The 15,657-nt window shown below is 42.7% G+C and overlaps 1 pseudogene; it reads right to left on the bottom strand.

The window, feature by feature from the left end:
• Positions 1-1,461: 1,461 nt before the first annotated feature.
• Positions 1,462-15,657, bottom strand: part of LOC135549334 (sal-like protein 3) — a 40,261-nt pseudogene continuing 26,065 nt past the window's right edge.

Here is a 15,657-nt window from a genome sequence, read left to right as displayed (position 1 = left end):
GTCTCCTCCCCTTCATCTACACTGATTGAAGTGACATCAATAAGGGATCATAGCTTTCGCCTGGATTGACCTGGTCATTCTATGTCATGAACATTTTTGGATGCAGGATATAACTTACATGAGGAAGCTGAAATCCATACTGATATACTGTGTAAGGTCTAGAGTAAAGTCCAGTGAAGACATGGGACATGTAGTTTAAGATTAAGTCAATTCAAGAAATGATTGTCCATCCTTAGGGTTGCAAAATGACTTGCACAAATTATTCCATTTGACGGCTAACACCATGTACTCTTTTTTTGTGGTTATTTAATAATTTAAATCCCATTCATTTTTAAAAGAGGTAGTAAAAAGAGCACACCCCACTGGGCAAAAACTGAGTGCATCAATGTTGTTTCCACATCATTTAAACAAAATAAATACATCTGATGTTGAATCAACGTGGAAAACTGATTAGCAAAAAGTCATTAATGTAAGGGAATTTCATATTTTTAAAATAAAAATCTTCACCTATATCTAATGACATGGTGACATTTCACTTTGAATTCACGTTAGTTGACATCTCAACCAACTGTAGATCAAAACTAGATGTTGAAATGATGTCTGTAACGCCTGTCATCGGAAGGAGTGGACCAAAGTGCAAGCGTGAAAAGTGTTCATGATTTTTTCATTATCAAAAAACACTCGAACAAAGTAACAAAACGAAAGCGAACAGTTCTGTCAGGGAACAGAGACTAAACAGAAAATAACTACCCACAAACACAGGTGGGAAAAGGCTGCCTAAGTATGATTCCCAATCAGAGACAACGATAGACAGCCCTCTCTGATTGGGAACCACAATTGGCCAAAACAATAGACAACATAGAATGCCCACCCCATATCATACCCTGACCTAACCAAATAGAGAAATAAAATGTCTCTCTAAGGTCAGGGCATGACATCTGTGCCAAGTGGGACAGTGTTTTTTTTGTTTGTTCTAGTTTTAGTTCAACTCAACCATTGTGATGCATTTAGAATTAAAAGTTCATTATAATGGCACATATTTGCAACTTCTAGCACACAATTTGGAAATACTGTAGGCCTACAGTAGTGGGCAACAGACAGATTCCTCTTTTTGCATTTCTATATCACATTTTCCCTTATTGAAATAGAGTATATGTCTCTAGTTAGCACCATGGACAAAGTGAAACAACTTGAGGCAAAACCAACATTTGTAAACGGACAGTAAAATAAAACAAGAATTAAATACTATAGCTCTGAATTAATACAATGTTTTTATCTGTATATATTATAAGAGTTAACAGGTAAGGTACCTGTTGTATGTGGCTCATGAGACAAATATTTTTGTAGATTTTTACAAATAAATTAATTCATTATTCTCTACATTGTTTGTATAATATATTTATCTTATTAATCTACTATTAAAGTTATTTCAATGTTTCCAATTTTTTTTGACTTCATCAATTAACATAGAAAGTGTTGGTTAATTCTAAGGTCCACGGCTGTCTTTCCCAGACTGGTCATTGGTGGGCTACCTCCAGTGCTGACTCTGTCCATTCCTGCCGTCATGGCATAAAGCTGTCCATTCTGGATCACTGAGATCTCATTGTTCTTCATGGCCAGACCATTGGTTATAGCTGCCACGTAGCGATTCCAGAACCCTGTGTCCATGTTCATGGCCTGTGCTGTCAGGTCCTTCTGAAACGTCTCTCCTAACTTAATGGCAGTGTACCTAAAGAGGAATGAGGGAGAGGGGATGGACAAGATGAAACAAAAATCCATTAAAATTACTCATAGCTGATAGAGCATTTCCATCTATAAACTGAACATCAGGTACAGAGTCTTTAGTGTGTTTGGGTAATAAATACAGTAATTACAATTCAAAAGGAATGTGTGGTACCTTCAGGTTTCCTTTAGTTGTGAATGCCCTGCCACAGATGGAGCAGCCGAAAGGTTTCTCCCCTGTGTGGGTCCTCTCATGGATCTGTACAGCACTGGCTGAGGAGAAGTTCTTCCCACACGTGTGGCAGTTGTGCTGCTTCGGGGTCCGTCGAAGTTGAGGTAGCCCAAACAGAGAAGTGATTCCTGGGTTCACCAGAGATGGAGGACTGGCAGGGACCGGGAGGCCAAATGGATGATGCACCCCCTTGTTGACATTCATCGGTCGATGGTACCCATTAATTTCAGACTTGATCATCCTTGGCGCAATGCTGGTAACCAGGCCAGGAATGCTTTGGCTGGCACCTAAAACAAAGTTAAAATAAAGAAAACAACATTTTCAACCATTGTATTGACACAGAGCATTTATAAATTGAACACTGTTATTTTAACATTGTTATTACACTTACTCTATACAGTTAACAATATCAACAGATAATATCAACTGTAATCTTACCACGTTCTCTACTCAGGAACATCATGCTGTAAGGACTTCTGTTTCACACACTGCCTGTTAGGTTGAATCCCACTCAGATCCAGGGCCACTCCGTTTTCCAGTACCAGAGTTAAGGTGGGCGATTCATTTTGCTCACTCTTCACTGAGGTTGTGATCTCTTGGGACTCTCCACTGTGATTCCCAGACAGGGATTTGCAGAGGTGGACCTCAGAGTTTTGTGCAGGTGACACTGGTACAAGCATGGAGGTGGACGATTCAGACACGTTTGGGTTGCCGGCTGTATTGTGACTCTGTCCTTCTCCCACTATAGAGGAGTGGATAGCAACGCGGCATTCACTGTCCATAAACCCATTCATCATTGACTTTAGCCCAAAGGAATGGTTTAGGTTAAGGGTGGACTCTATCATTTTCATTTGGTTCTCCAGTGAGGCTATTCTGGAGACAACAGCATCAGAGTTGGGAGGAGAACTAGAGACAGAGCTCAGGGGTTTGAGGGAATCTACACCCACTTCTTCTTCCTCCTCCATGGAGTTGTCATCCATGAGGTCGTTGTCATAGTTACTCAGGCTGTCAAAGTATTTCTCATGGGAGGAGAGATCAGTGTCCAGGTCCTGTAGGCCTTCCATTAAGGGTGAGTTTAAGATCTGATTCCCCATATGCATGTGAAGGTGCTGCTGTAGCACTACAGCTTTGGTGAATGTCTTATGGCAGATGGGACATGAATGTTGAACCTGGAGAGGAAAGTTTACTCTGCGGACACCAATGTGTGTCTTCAGGTTTCCTTTGGTGAAAGCCCTGACACACACCTTACATTTAAAGGGCCTCTCCCCAGTGTGGATACAGTAGTGCATCTTCAGCATGCTCTGGCAGCTGAGCACGCGGTGACAGAGGACACACTGGTTGGGGTCTGTTATTTTCTTGTCGATGTTCTCCACCAGCTGCTGGAGCTTTGAGGTTTCTGACGTTTGTATAGAGTCCAGGAGGCCACCGAATGGAATCTTGGCTTTGAACAGGTCAGAGGCCAGGGAAAGTGGTGAGGAGTTAGAAACGGGGGAAGTTGGAGCACTGGGCTCAGGTATGGATGTGGTCATAGTCATGGCTGTTCTTGTTGTAACAGTAACTGGACTCACCCTGGGTTTAGTCGTGTAGTTTTGGGGCAGGTGCATTTCCTCTGCTTCCAGCTCCTGATTAGACTGTGGAGACTTTAAAGCCGTGGGAACACTAGTTTCATTGCCTGTAGTGTTCGGCAACAAAGACACACATTCACTTGAGTCTGGGGAGGGCCTAAAATGAGATTTGATGGATAGTGTGACACTTAGAGAGTCACTTGAGCTTCCCATAGTAGAGAGAGTGGAGGGAAGCTGAAGGCCAATCGAGGTGGGTACCATCGCTAAAACAGGTTTGCTATCCAGCCAAGTGGCTACTGGTTTTTCAGGAGTGAATGACATTCCATAGGGAATACCAGAGGTCGTTGGCACATTTTCTAAATACTCCGGCATTGGATAAGGGTTCATCTGAACATGGGGATACTTTTCCTTGTGTCTTTGGAAGTGGACTTTCAGGTTCCCTTTAGTGGAGAAGCGATTGCCGCAGATGTTGCACTTGAAGGGCCTCTCCCCAGTGTGAGAGCGCAGGTGGATCTGCAGTGAGCTGTCGCTGCAAAATACTTTGGTGCAGAACCTGCACGTATGCTTGAAAAAGGGCTCCTCGGGGATGGGCTTGGTGTTTAACATGGACACATTGGGCAGCTTGCCATTCCAGTGGTGCTTCATCAGGGCAGAAAGGGGGTTGAGGGTATTAATAGTGGTTGCGATGCTGGCTAGGGGTTGGGGAAGATGACACTACTGGGGGGGCTCTGAGGTAGAAACGGCAGGCTGGATGGTGAGCTGAGGAGAATGTTGCTCTGTCCCTGCATGGAAAGTGGGCAGGAAAGGTTCAGTGTCTGAATACAGCTACCGCTTGTATGTGAACCCGTGTAGGGAGGCTGTAATAAGGAAATATTGTTGCATGTAGTAGGGGGAGGAGCAGAGTTGTTAGAGGGAGCTGAGGTACATCTAACATCTCTCGTGTGGGCCTGTCCGTATGAAGTTTGTGAGGAGAGTGTGTCGGTCCTCTCAATCACAGATGCCAAAGACACAGACACTTGTTCATTGGCGGCAGAGGGTATCGTCCCATACTGTGGTAGGACAGGGGGAGCGATGAGACCTTGAGAGGGGATAGGGTTCGGTGCCAGTGATAAGGCTCTGGAGACTGGGTTTAGTGCTGTTTGTGCGGGCTGTCTGTTCATGAACGTCACCTGGCTACGGATCTGCTCAATAAGCTGTAACTGGTGGACCTGTTGCTGTTGCAGAGCCAGAAGGTGTTCTAGGATCACTAGGACGGCCTCTGTGGCCGCCTTCCCTCCTGCCCCACTGCTGTGGAGGCTCTGGGAGAACTGGGCCACAGCAACCTGGATACTGTGGAGGATCTCCAGCGTTACGTTGGTACTGGGCATGCTGCTGGTCATAGCGGATGACTGAGATGAAGGGATGGCCAATTCGGCTCTATCTGGGGGATTCTGAAGACCAGATGACTTATGCTTGTTGTGGTACTGCTGCTCCATCTCCATGGATTCATCTTCCATCTTTCCCATGCTCATCTCCTCTAACATATCTGTGCTGTCATTATCCTTATCATTCCCAGGCTCCACCAGCTCAAGGCCCCCATCCACTGACTCGATGTCTGCTGAGTCGCTGGGGGCCAGGCTAAGAAGGGCCAGACTGGGGGTTTGGGAGGATCCAGCTTGGGGTCCCTCAGGTCCAGGCATCCCCTCATCTTCCTTCACAATGTGGACCTGAGCTGGGTCCTCTGTGGAGCTTCTCTGGTTCTCATACAGATCGGGCCAGGTGAAGGACTCATCACATTTTTCACACACGGGCGTTTCCCCACTGCGATGCTTCTCCTCATCCATTCCCTCCAATTGAGCTTCATGGAAAACAGGGAGAGAAGAAAATAATTGTTTGTTAATATAATGAGGAAGACTATAACACTTCAATTACAGTAAGAGTAAACATTTTTAATGATGAACAAAATATATAGTTCTCATTCTAAATCTATTTATTCATTGCATCATAATAGACCCAGTTTCTACTAAATTCAATCTATTTTTATGCAAATTATGTGAGCTATCCATTGTGCATACTGCAACTTGACATTCACATTCATTGATTATTGATTTCCAACGCATTCATAGAACAAATTGAGTACAAATTGGGTCTTAGACACGCTCATTCCCTATTTGCAATCAACCACTAATTTCCGCAGCAGGAATTTCGAATGCTATTCCAGAACACTTGACTCTGTCAAACAAACATGTTATCATAGTCTATCAGAGCATGTCTGGATTTCTTTTTATTATCTTTGTGAAATTGTTTACAAAATGACCTTCTGTAAACAAGTTGAAAACAAGTTCATACAATTGCAATATTTCAAAATAATATTTTACAGTTAATTCAAATGTCTACATTCTGTGAATGAATGCGATATGATATTTATAGTGTCGTAATTTAAGAAACAAAACAAGGAAAACCCGATAATTGATCTTCATTTACTCAGTTTTATAGGAACCTTTTAAATTATTAATATAGCATTCTGCTTCTATTTTGAAAGTAATACTTAGTTTAAAATAGTATCAATTCTTGTGGGCTGGCTAAGGAGTATTGGTGTCTCTGAGGAGTCTTTGGCCTGGTTTGCTAACTATCAAAGAGTGCAGTGTATAAAGTCAGAATCTGCTGTCTCCCATCCCCGCAGGAGGCCTTTTGCAAATAAGAATTTGTTCATAACTGACTTGCCTAATTAAATAAATGTTCAATAAAAATAAATAAAACATCTATCATTCAAATATGTACTTCTTGGTCTGATGTTGATATTAAATAACTTCACTAATACTTACATAATCCAGCTATAAACATGTGGTGAACAAAATTGTAATCCCTAGCTGTAAATTCCTCCTTTGCACATACAAGAAAATTATATTTTTTCCTTTATATGATATTAATTTTGAATATGCAATAGGTACAGATATATTGATGACTATTCTATAATGCTGGGAAGTTCCAGCATAAATTAAACTTAATGTGCATCCAAAATGCCACCATATTCCCTATATAGTGCACTACATTTGACCAGTGAATGTAAATATGGCATAAACTTATCTATGAGTGCTGTGATCTGTCCAAGGTTTTGTCTATTCTGTACATCAAATGAAATAAAACAAGTTTTGTTGAAACAAGTAAACATTGTAGCAAATTCTTTTTTGGGTACTTAGAACTGTCAAACAAACAATGATAGACACATTTTTTAAATATTTTTTGAGTGAATTCATGTAACTGGTTGAAAAACAGGGCCATTGTGACAGCACATATGCACATATACAGCACATATGCACAGCATGTGTGTGTGTGTGAGAATGTCTGATATACAGTGTGGAATTGTCACAACAACTGCCCTGATAATAACCGGTCAACACACTGAGGGCTTTTTTTAAGCTTAAACAGCACACAAAACATTTAAGTAGAGAGTGCCTTCAAAGTAAGTGCCTTCAAAGTATTCACACCCCTTGACTTTTTCCACATTTTGTTCTGTTACAAAGTGGGATAAAAATGTATTTAATTGTCTTCTATTTTGTCAACGATCTTCACAAAAATATTCTAATGTTAAAGTGGAAAAAATAAACATTTGTAAAAAAAAATATGGAAAATAAAAAAAATCTTGATTAGATAAGTATTTAACCCCCTTATCAAATAAAATGTTATTTGTCACAAAAAATGAAGCAAAAAATTGATAAGTAAAAAAAAATAGAAAATAAAAGTAACAAATATTTAAACAGCAGCAGTAAATGAACAATAGCGAGGATATATATAGGGGGTACCGGTACAGAGTCAATGTGCGGGGGCAGCGGTTAGTCAAGGTAATATGTACATGTAGGTAGTGTTAATCACCTTTGGCAGTGATTACAGATGTGAGTCTTTCTGGGTACGTCTCTAAGAGCTTTCCACACCTGGATTGTGCAACATTTACACATTATTATTTTCAAAATTCATCCAGCTTTGTCAAATTGGTTGTTGATCATTGCTAGACATTCAGTATTCTTGTTAAACAACTCCAGTGTAGATTTGGACTTGTGTATAAGGTTATTATCCTGCTGAAAGTTAATTCGTATTTTTTATTAAACACTTGCAGTCCTTAACTATTTCAAGCATACCCATAACATGATGCAGCCACCATGCTTGAAAATATGGCAGTGGGACTCAGTAATGTTAGTTAGTAATGTTAGATTCCAGGAAAAAAAGTTAGTTGTATTTGGGACAAGGCATTCACTAAACCTTAAACCACAACTAAGTCTTGTAATAAATAATGTTGGTTAATTGAGTAAGTTGAGGTGACTAAATTGCTTGGAGTAACCCTGTATTGTAAACTGTCATGGTCAAAACATTGATGCAACAGTAGCTAAGATGGGGAGAAGTCTGTCCATAATAAAGCGCTCTTCTACCTTAACAGCACCATCAACAAAGCAGGTCCTACAGGCTCTAGTTTTGTAGCACTTGGAATATTATTCAGTCGTGTGGGCAGGTGCCACAAAGAGGGACTTAGGAAAATTGCAATTGGCTCAGAACAAGTTAGAGCGGCTGGCCCTTGGATGTACACAGAAAGCAAACATTAATAATAAGCATTTCAATCTCTCCTGGCTCAAAGTGGAGGAGAGATTGACTTCATCGCTACAACGCTCAGACACCCATGCATACCCCACAAGACATGCCACAGTCCCAGTCCCCAAGTTCAGAACAGACTATGGGAGGCACACAGTACTACATAGTCATTATCATGGATCCCTCCGGAACTGTCATTAAGCACACCTGGCCCCTATTCCCATTGATTAGTAAATGTATAAGTGTGGCCTTTGCGCACCATTGTCATGTTAATTATTGTTCCAATGTCCGTTGGTCGTGTGAGTACCTGTGCTGTGTTGTTTTGGCATTCATGCCACGTGTATTGTTCAGATGATTAGGGGTCTCGTCCCGTGTGATAATCATTGTGCGATTGTGTATTTATATGAGGTACTCCTCGGTCTTTTGTTTGGGTCTCAACCCTGTGTTTGGTATACGTGTTTCTTTGGTCTTCGTCTCCGTGCCTGTACACGGCACGCTGTAATTTGGTTAAATAAATAAATAAAACTATTACGTAGTCCTGCGCTTGTCTCCCGACCCCATATACCAGCATGACAGCCATGACTACATGGATTTAAAGATTTAAGATTTAAAAAACAGATAAAAATAAACCTTATGGAACAGCGGGGACTGTGAAGCAACACAAACATAGACACGTGAGGATCAGGTTACAGTGGATCACAGTTCTACAGAGATATCTCTCCCTCCCGCAGAGGGGGAGAGATATGGAGGTGTGTTGGGGGGGTTATGACCTCACGCCCATCGTAAATTATAATGCCTGTGTGCCTTAGGAAGAGTTTATAGCCCAAAACGACAGAACAACAAATGAATGGACTTTGGGACAATATATGCTGGTAACAATGATGAATGTCTATTTTATGATGTTATTAAAAGTTAAATAAGGATATTATAACAAAAATATTGTAACATGAAGAGTTTTCATAATGTATATGTGATGTTTACATATTTTATGTTGTGTAGAGAATATCCAGATGAAAGAGAATGTTTGGTGATGATAAGACTGTGATTTTAGTTGTCTACAAAATCATAGTAAATCCTAATACCTTGCCTTGTAACGAGCTATGCCCCAGGGAACCCAGAGAGCGTGTCGTGTAGACAGAAACGCCCCTTGTGACCCGAGGGTATAAAACATGTGAGTGAAGAATTTACATATAAGACTAATTTTACTATGCGCTGCAGCAAAGGTTTTACAACTAGTTGTGACCTCGAAACGCAACACGAGGTTGAAGACAAAGTAACATCTCTGAACATTGAAGTTTATGGTGGAGTAGCTATTCTAAGTACTGAAGGTGAACTTAAGCAGGACACTCTGGCTATTATTTTCCAGTCACCGGGTGTCTACACGGCCCTCCTACCCATGCTGGTAGCGTCGACACGGCTGATTAGCCGTCCTGTGAAGACCACTCACAGAATGAGTGCAAGGAAACAGACGACTAAGAGAAAGGACATTGTGACATTGTGTGGACAATCGGAGACTTACACCTGAAGACGAAAGAACAAGGCATCGGCCAAACCTTTCCCACTAAGCAGAACTCGGCCCACGAATAGATACCCAATGGAGACCTTCAACACGTAAATACATGCATTACATTTTTTACCCATTAGAGCGGCAGTTCGGGGGCAAGGTCTTGGGGTTAAAACTAAGCATAGTGTACAAATCTATCCAAGTGTTGAATCTCTTTAAATCTCCATCTTGTGTAACGTGTCATATTGTGTTGGTCCACTAGGTATCTGTTATCATTGTATTAAATTCTAATCCATACCCTAGACTGTGTGTGTTTGTGTATGTGTATCTTATGTTATTATTTAGCTTGTTAGAAAATAAATTATCAACTCAATTTGTGTGGTACCGAATGATTATCGAGACCCGGGTTTGTGCAGATTTATGAATTATGAGAGTCAGAATGAGACTGAGGAAATTGATAAATGAGTGAGTGCTATGAAATCAATATTCTGATATTGTCACGCCCTGGTCTATATTTATTATGTTATATTCATTTATTGAGTCAGGCCAGGGTGTGACATGGGTTTATTTGTAGCGTGTTTCGTCTTGGGGTTGTGTGGGGTGTATAGATTAGTCTATGGCTCCCTCTTCGTCAGAGAAGGAGGTAGAAGAAAGCCATTACAGAATCACCCACCACAAACGGACCAAGCAACGTGTCAACGGGCAGGAGCCACAGGAGAAGCAACAAAGGCAGCAACAGCGATCACAGGACTTCTGGACTTGGGAGGAGAAATTGTTCGGAGATGGACCCTGGGATCAGCCTGGAGAATATCGCCGCCCCAAAGAAGAACTGGAGGCGGTGAGAGCTGAGAGGCGCTGGTATGAGGAGGCAGCGCGGCGACGTGGATGGAAGCCCGAGAGTCAGCCCCAAAAATTTCTTGGGGGGGGGCTCAGGGAGAGTGTGGCAGAGTCAGGAGTCAGACCTGAGCTCACTCTCCCTGTTTATCGTGAGGAGCCAAGGAGGAGACCAGAACCGGTGTTGGAGGTGAGCGAAGCAGAGACTGTGAAGGAGTTAATGGGGAAATTGGAGGAGAGAGAAATGAGGGAGTTGCTGTGTTGGTGCTTTTTGCATGGAATTCGCCCGACGGAACGTGTCAGGGATTTAATGGCACCTGGGTCAGCGCTCCATACTCGTCCTGAGGTGCGTGTTAGTCGGCTGGTGAAGTTGGTGCCAGCCTCACGCACCAGGCCTCCTGTGCACATCCCTAGCCTTGCACGTCCTGTGCCAACACTGCTCTCAAGATCTCCAGTACGCCTTCACGGTCTAGCCCATCCTGTGCCATCTCCACACACCAGCCCTTCGGTGGCAGCTCCCCGCACCAGGCTTCCTGTGCGTGTCCTCGGCCCAGTACCATCAGTGCCAGTACCACGCATCAGGCCTACAGTGCGCCTCGCCTCTCCTGTGCTGTCGGAGCCTCCCGCCTGTTCAGCGCTGTCGAAGCCTTCCTCCTCTACAGCGCTGCTGGAGTCTCCCACCTGTTTAGCGCTGCCAGAGCCTTCCGCCTCTACAGCGTTGCCGGAGTCTCCTGCCCGTTTAGAGCAGCCAGAGCTGCCAGTCTGCATGGAGCAGCCAGAGCTGCCAGTCTGCATGGAGCAGCCAGAGCTGCCAGTCTGCATGGAGCAGCCAGAGCTGCCAGTCTGCATGGAGCAGCCAGAGCTGCCAGTCTTCATGGAGCAGCCAGAGCTGCCAGTCTGCATGGAGCAGCCAGAGCTGCCAGTCTGCATGGAGCAGCCAGAGCTGTCAGTCTGCTTGGAGCAGCCAGAGCTGCCAGTCTGCATGGAGCTGCCAGTCTGCATGGAGCTGCCAGTCTGCATGGAGCTGCCAGTCTGCAAGGACCTGCCAGTCTACAAGGAGCTGCCAGTCTGCAAGCAGCTGCCAGTCTGCAAGGAGCTGCCAGTCTGCAAGGAGCTGCCAGAGCTGTTAGTCTGCATGGAGCAGCCAGAGCTGTCAGTCTGCAAGAAGCCGCCAGAGCTGTCAATCTGCATGGAGCAGCCAGAGCCGCCAGTCAGCATGGAGCAGCCAGAGCCGCCAGTCAGCATGAAGCAGCCAGAGCCGTCAGTCTGCCAGGATCCGCCAGTCAGCCAGACTCTTCCAGATCTGCCAGTCAGCCAGACTCTTCCAGATCTGCCAGTCAACCAGACTCTTCCAGATCTGCCAGTCAGCCAGACTCTTCCAGATCTGCGAGTCAGCCAGGATCTGCCGGATTCAACTGCCTGGCTGGGCTTCCTCTCAGTGCTGGGCTTCCTCTCAGTGCTGGGCTTCCTCTCAGTGCTGGGCTTCCTCTCAGTGCTGGACTTCCTCTGTCCCGAGCTCCCCCTCTGTCCCGAGCTGCCTCTCTGTCCCAAGCTGCCTCTCTGTCCCGAGCTGCCCCTCTGTCCCGAGCTGCCCCTCTGTCCCGAGCTGCCCCTCTGTCCCGAGCTGCCCTTCTGTCCCGAGCTGCCCCTCAGTCCAGTGGGGTTCTGGGTGAGGACTACTAGGCCATGGTCGGCGGCGAGGGTGGACAATCCTAGGACGCGAGGAGGGGGGACTAAGACATTCATAGAATGGGTTCCACGTCCCGAGCCGGAGCCGCCCTATTGTTTTGATGTGCGTCCGGGAGTCCGCACCTTAGGGGGGGGGGGTTCTGTCACGCCCTGGTCTATATTTATTATGTTATATTCATTTATTGAGTCAGGCCAGGGTGTGGCATGGGTTTATTTGTAGTGTGTTTCGTCTTGGGGTTGTGTGGGGTGTATAGATTAGTCTATGACTGCCTGAGGCGGTTCTCAATCAGAGTCAGGTGATTATCGTTGTCTCTGATTGGGAACCATATTTAGGTAGCCTGGGTTTCACTGTGTGTTTGTGGGTGATTGTTCCTGTCTCTGTGTTTGTTGCACCAGTCAGGGCTGTTTCAGTTTTCAACGTTTGTTGTTTTGTATTGTTCGTCTTCTTCTTCATTAAAGATGTATCGAACGAACCACGTTGCATTTTGGTCCGATCCTTATTCCACCTCTTCATCAGAGAAGGAGGTAGAAGAAAGCCGTTACAGATATACTTTGAGTTAAATCGGGAAAAGGTAACTCATTCAACAAACTTATCCAGTTTTTCCCCAGGTTACTGAGTTAATGATTACCTGAAATGTAATCGCTTAATTATAAACAGTAATTTATTTGATAAATAGCATGTCATCACATTAATGATAACACCTCACGACACTTGGCACACCTGTATTTGGGGACGTTCTCCCATTTTTCTCTGCAGATCCTCTCAAGCGCTGTCAGGTTGGATGGGGAGCATCACTGCACAGCTATTTTCAGGACTCTCCAGAGATGTTCGATTGGGTTCAAGTCTGGGCTCTGGCTGGACCACTCAAGGACATTCAGAGACTTGTCCCGAAGCCACTCCTGCGTTGTCTTGGCTGTGTGCTATTTTCAGGACTCTCCAGAGATGTTCGATTGGGTTCAAGTCTAGGCTCTGGCTGGACCACTCAAGGACATTCAGAGACTTGTCCCGAAGCCACTCCTGCGTTGTCTTGGCTGTGTGCCCAAAATCTACGTTAAATTATAGGAGTAAATCAAATCAAACTTTAAATGCACTTTAAATGAAGTTTGATTTGATTTAGTCACATTGCTTAACTTACATTTTTGGTTGAAATGGAGATGTGAATCTAACATACACGTATTAATTTGTAAACAAACTGGAATTAAGTCAGTGGCACAGATGGAACTATCCAAGTAGAAGATGCTTCGCCTTCAAATGTTGATATTTGGTTGGGTTGACAACCAAACACTATTTAATATCATTACATTTGAATTCAATCAGAGCTTGAAACCCTAGGCCTATGTATTGTCTATTTTTAGTTGAGTCCAGGGTTGAATTGAAACAATAGCTGTTGATGACATTGAAAATGTTATATAGGCCTAAATGTAAATAGCATAATTGACGCTATGAGTGATAAAGTATGGTCACATTTAATTTGCTCTGTTAAACACATTGGTAATAGTCAGTGAGAAATATCATAAGCAGGGCTTGTTTAAAACCCTGGATGGGAGAACAAAGGATAGCTGTAGTTAAATTAATTTTCCAGTATGAGGTGCTACCCTGCCTATATTGTTGTTTTCTGATAGTGGAAATAACGTTGAAGATCTGACATTGTTTTAAAGGTACAAATTCAAAAAAAATTATACAAGGTTTGTCTATGTTAATATTTGGTTACCATGATGACATAATCCTGTGGTTGAAATTTCACCCTCAAAACAAGTTTCATTTGATTACTTTTTTCAAATCCAATTCATTTTCCATGTAAATTCCATATGTCACAATATGTCAATACTTTGCTTTGACAAATTATGTTGAAACAATGTTGATTTTAACCAGCTTGTGACCAGTGGGTTTAGCATATCAATTGCAGTAGAATATGAAATAACAAAAACATTTCAATGACCATACATGTTTTCTTTTCAAAACCTGAGGAACAATATACTCTAATAAAAAAAGTAAAATCTTTCCCATTAGGCATCCTCTTTTACCCCTAGACCTATATAGCCTACCTCTTTAAAAAAACGAATTAGTAGGGGTATCCTTATTATCATGAACACTTCCTTAATCCAAAACCGAACATTCTAGACCTATAGGCCATTATGTAAATCATATTTCAATAGTAACCATAGATGCCTACCATATAGTTTTTCATTAGCATTATACAGTTATACTAGAAGTAGGAAATAATATAGAGAGGAGTTGATATGGGTCCTATGTGAAACTATTTAATTTTTTATATATGTCAAAATTCAGTCAGGAAATTCTTTGATGACAAAACATTTTTTTCATATATCCAGTGATGTAGTGGTAAAAAAAAACATGTAGGTAAACTGAACGCAGGTTGAGGTGAAAAAAGTAACGCTTCCTACACTTTCAATGCATTTTGCGCAAAATGTGTATAAACTGCATTTACTCTCCACTACACAACTGCATGCAACTGTTTTCAATATTAATTCACACTGAAAGGATGCAACCTAATGAGCTACACATTTCTCAAGACTAATTTATACCATTAGTCCTGCCAATGGGCAAAACTGCACGCATAACTCATGAAAGTGTGCTTTGAAATCGATCAGATGACAACATATCCAGAATGATCTCATCATATCCGAGGGGAATTGAATTTATTTGTGCCAATGTATATTATTTATCTAGGCTATAGGCTACCATTTATGTAGTCCACTTTCTAAGATTTTATAAGAAATATCACCCTGATGTACAGGATAAAGAACGTTGAAAATATGCTCCCATTCACAGTAATACAATATGAAAGGTTATGAAGAATTAAAATACGTTATGAAATCATAACTATTAAAGCAAAATAGGCCTGTAGCCTATTATAGTGTGGTGTGTGAATCTCACGTACCATGTTGTGATGGGACGTAAATTTGCAACTCTTCTTCGTCTGACTTGAGATGTTGTGGCTTCGCTTACATGTCGTCCGTTATGCATTGCTGCCTTTGCCGATACATTGGCAGTAAACAAATAGAACCCGTCATAGAAAGTTGGGCCAGTGAAATAAGGTACAGAATATTAGCTGATTTGACCAACGTACAGATTGCGCATGTCGGTGTAATTATGATGGAGGATAATAGGATAATGCTTAACCACATTGGTGGCTTTCGATTGGCTAAGGTCCAGGAGACCCACACTAGATATGGAAATGAGGGATGGGTCTCATAATTACACTACACTTTACTTCCTATTCATCTGTCTTTCAACACGGTCCACCCTACAACAGTGATGGACATTAGACTACGTGTGAACAGTTCTCCAACAGTTGGTTTTGTGTTTACTTGTGTAAATACACTTTTTTCCATCCGTTTTAGCCTACATTTCCCCTAACGCATTTTGAGTTGAAGTACGTCCCATCGTTATCACAAGCACTTTCTTTTGATTTACTCCACTTCCATTCCTGTTTTTTTCACATTTGACGAATTATTGTGGAAATCTACACATGGATAAGAAAGTCCTAGCCGGAAAAGTCTTTATCCTCGGGGTCTTCTACTTATCA

Source organism: Oncorhynchus masou, chromosome 12 (genome assembly GCF_036934945.1).
Source record: "Oncorhynchus masou masou isolate Uvic2021 chromosome 12, UVic_Omas_1.1, whole genome shotgun sequence".
In the NCBI taxonomy this organism is placed as follows: domain Eukaryota; kingdom Metazoa; phylum Chordata; class Actinopteri; order Salmoniformes; family Salmonidae; genus Oncorhynchus; species Oncorhynchus masou.
The sequence above is the reverse complement of the archived record's forward strand: the minus strand, read 5'-3'. Positions and strand labels throughout refer to the sequence as shown.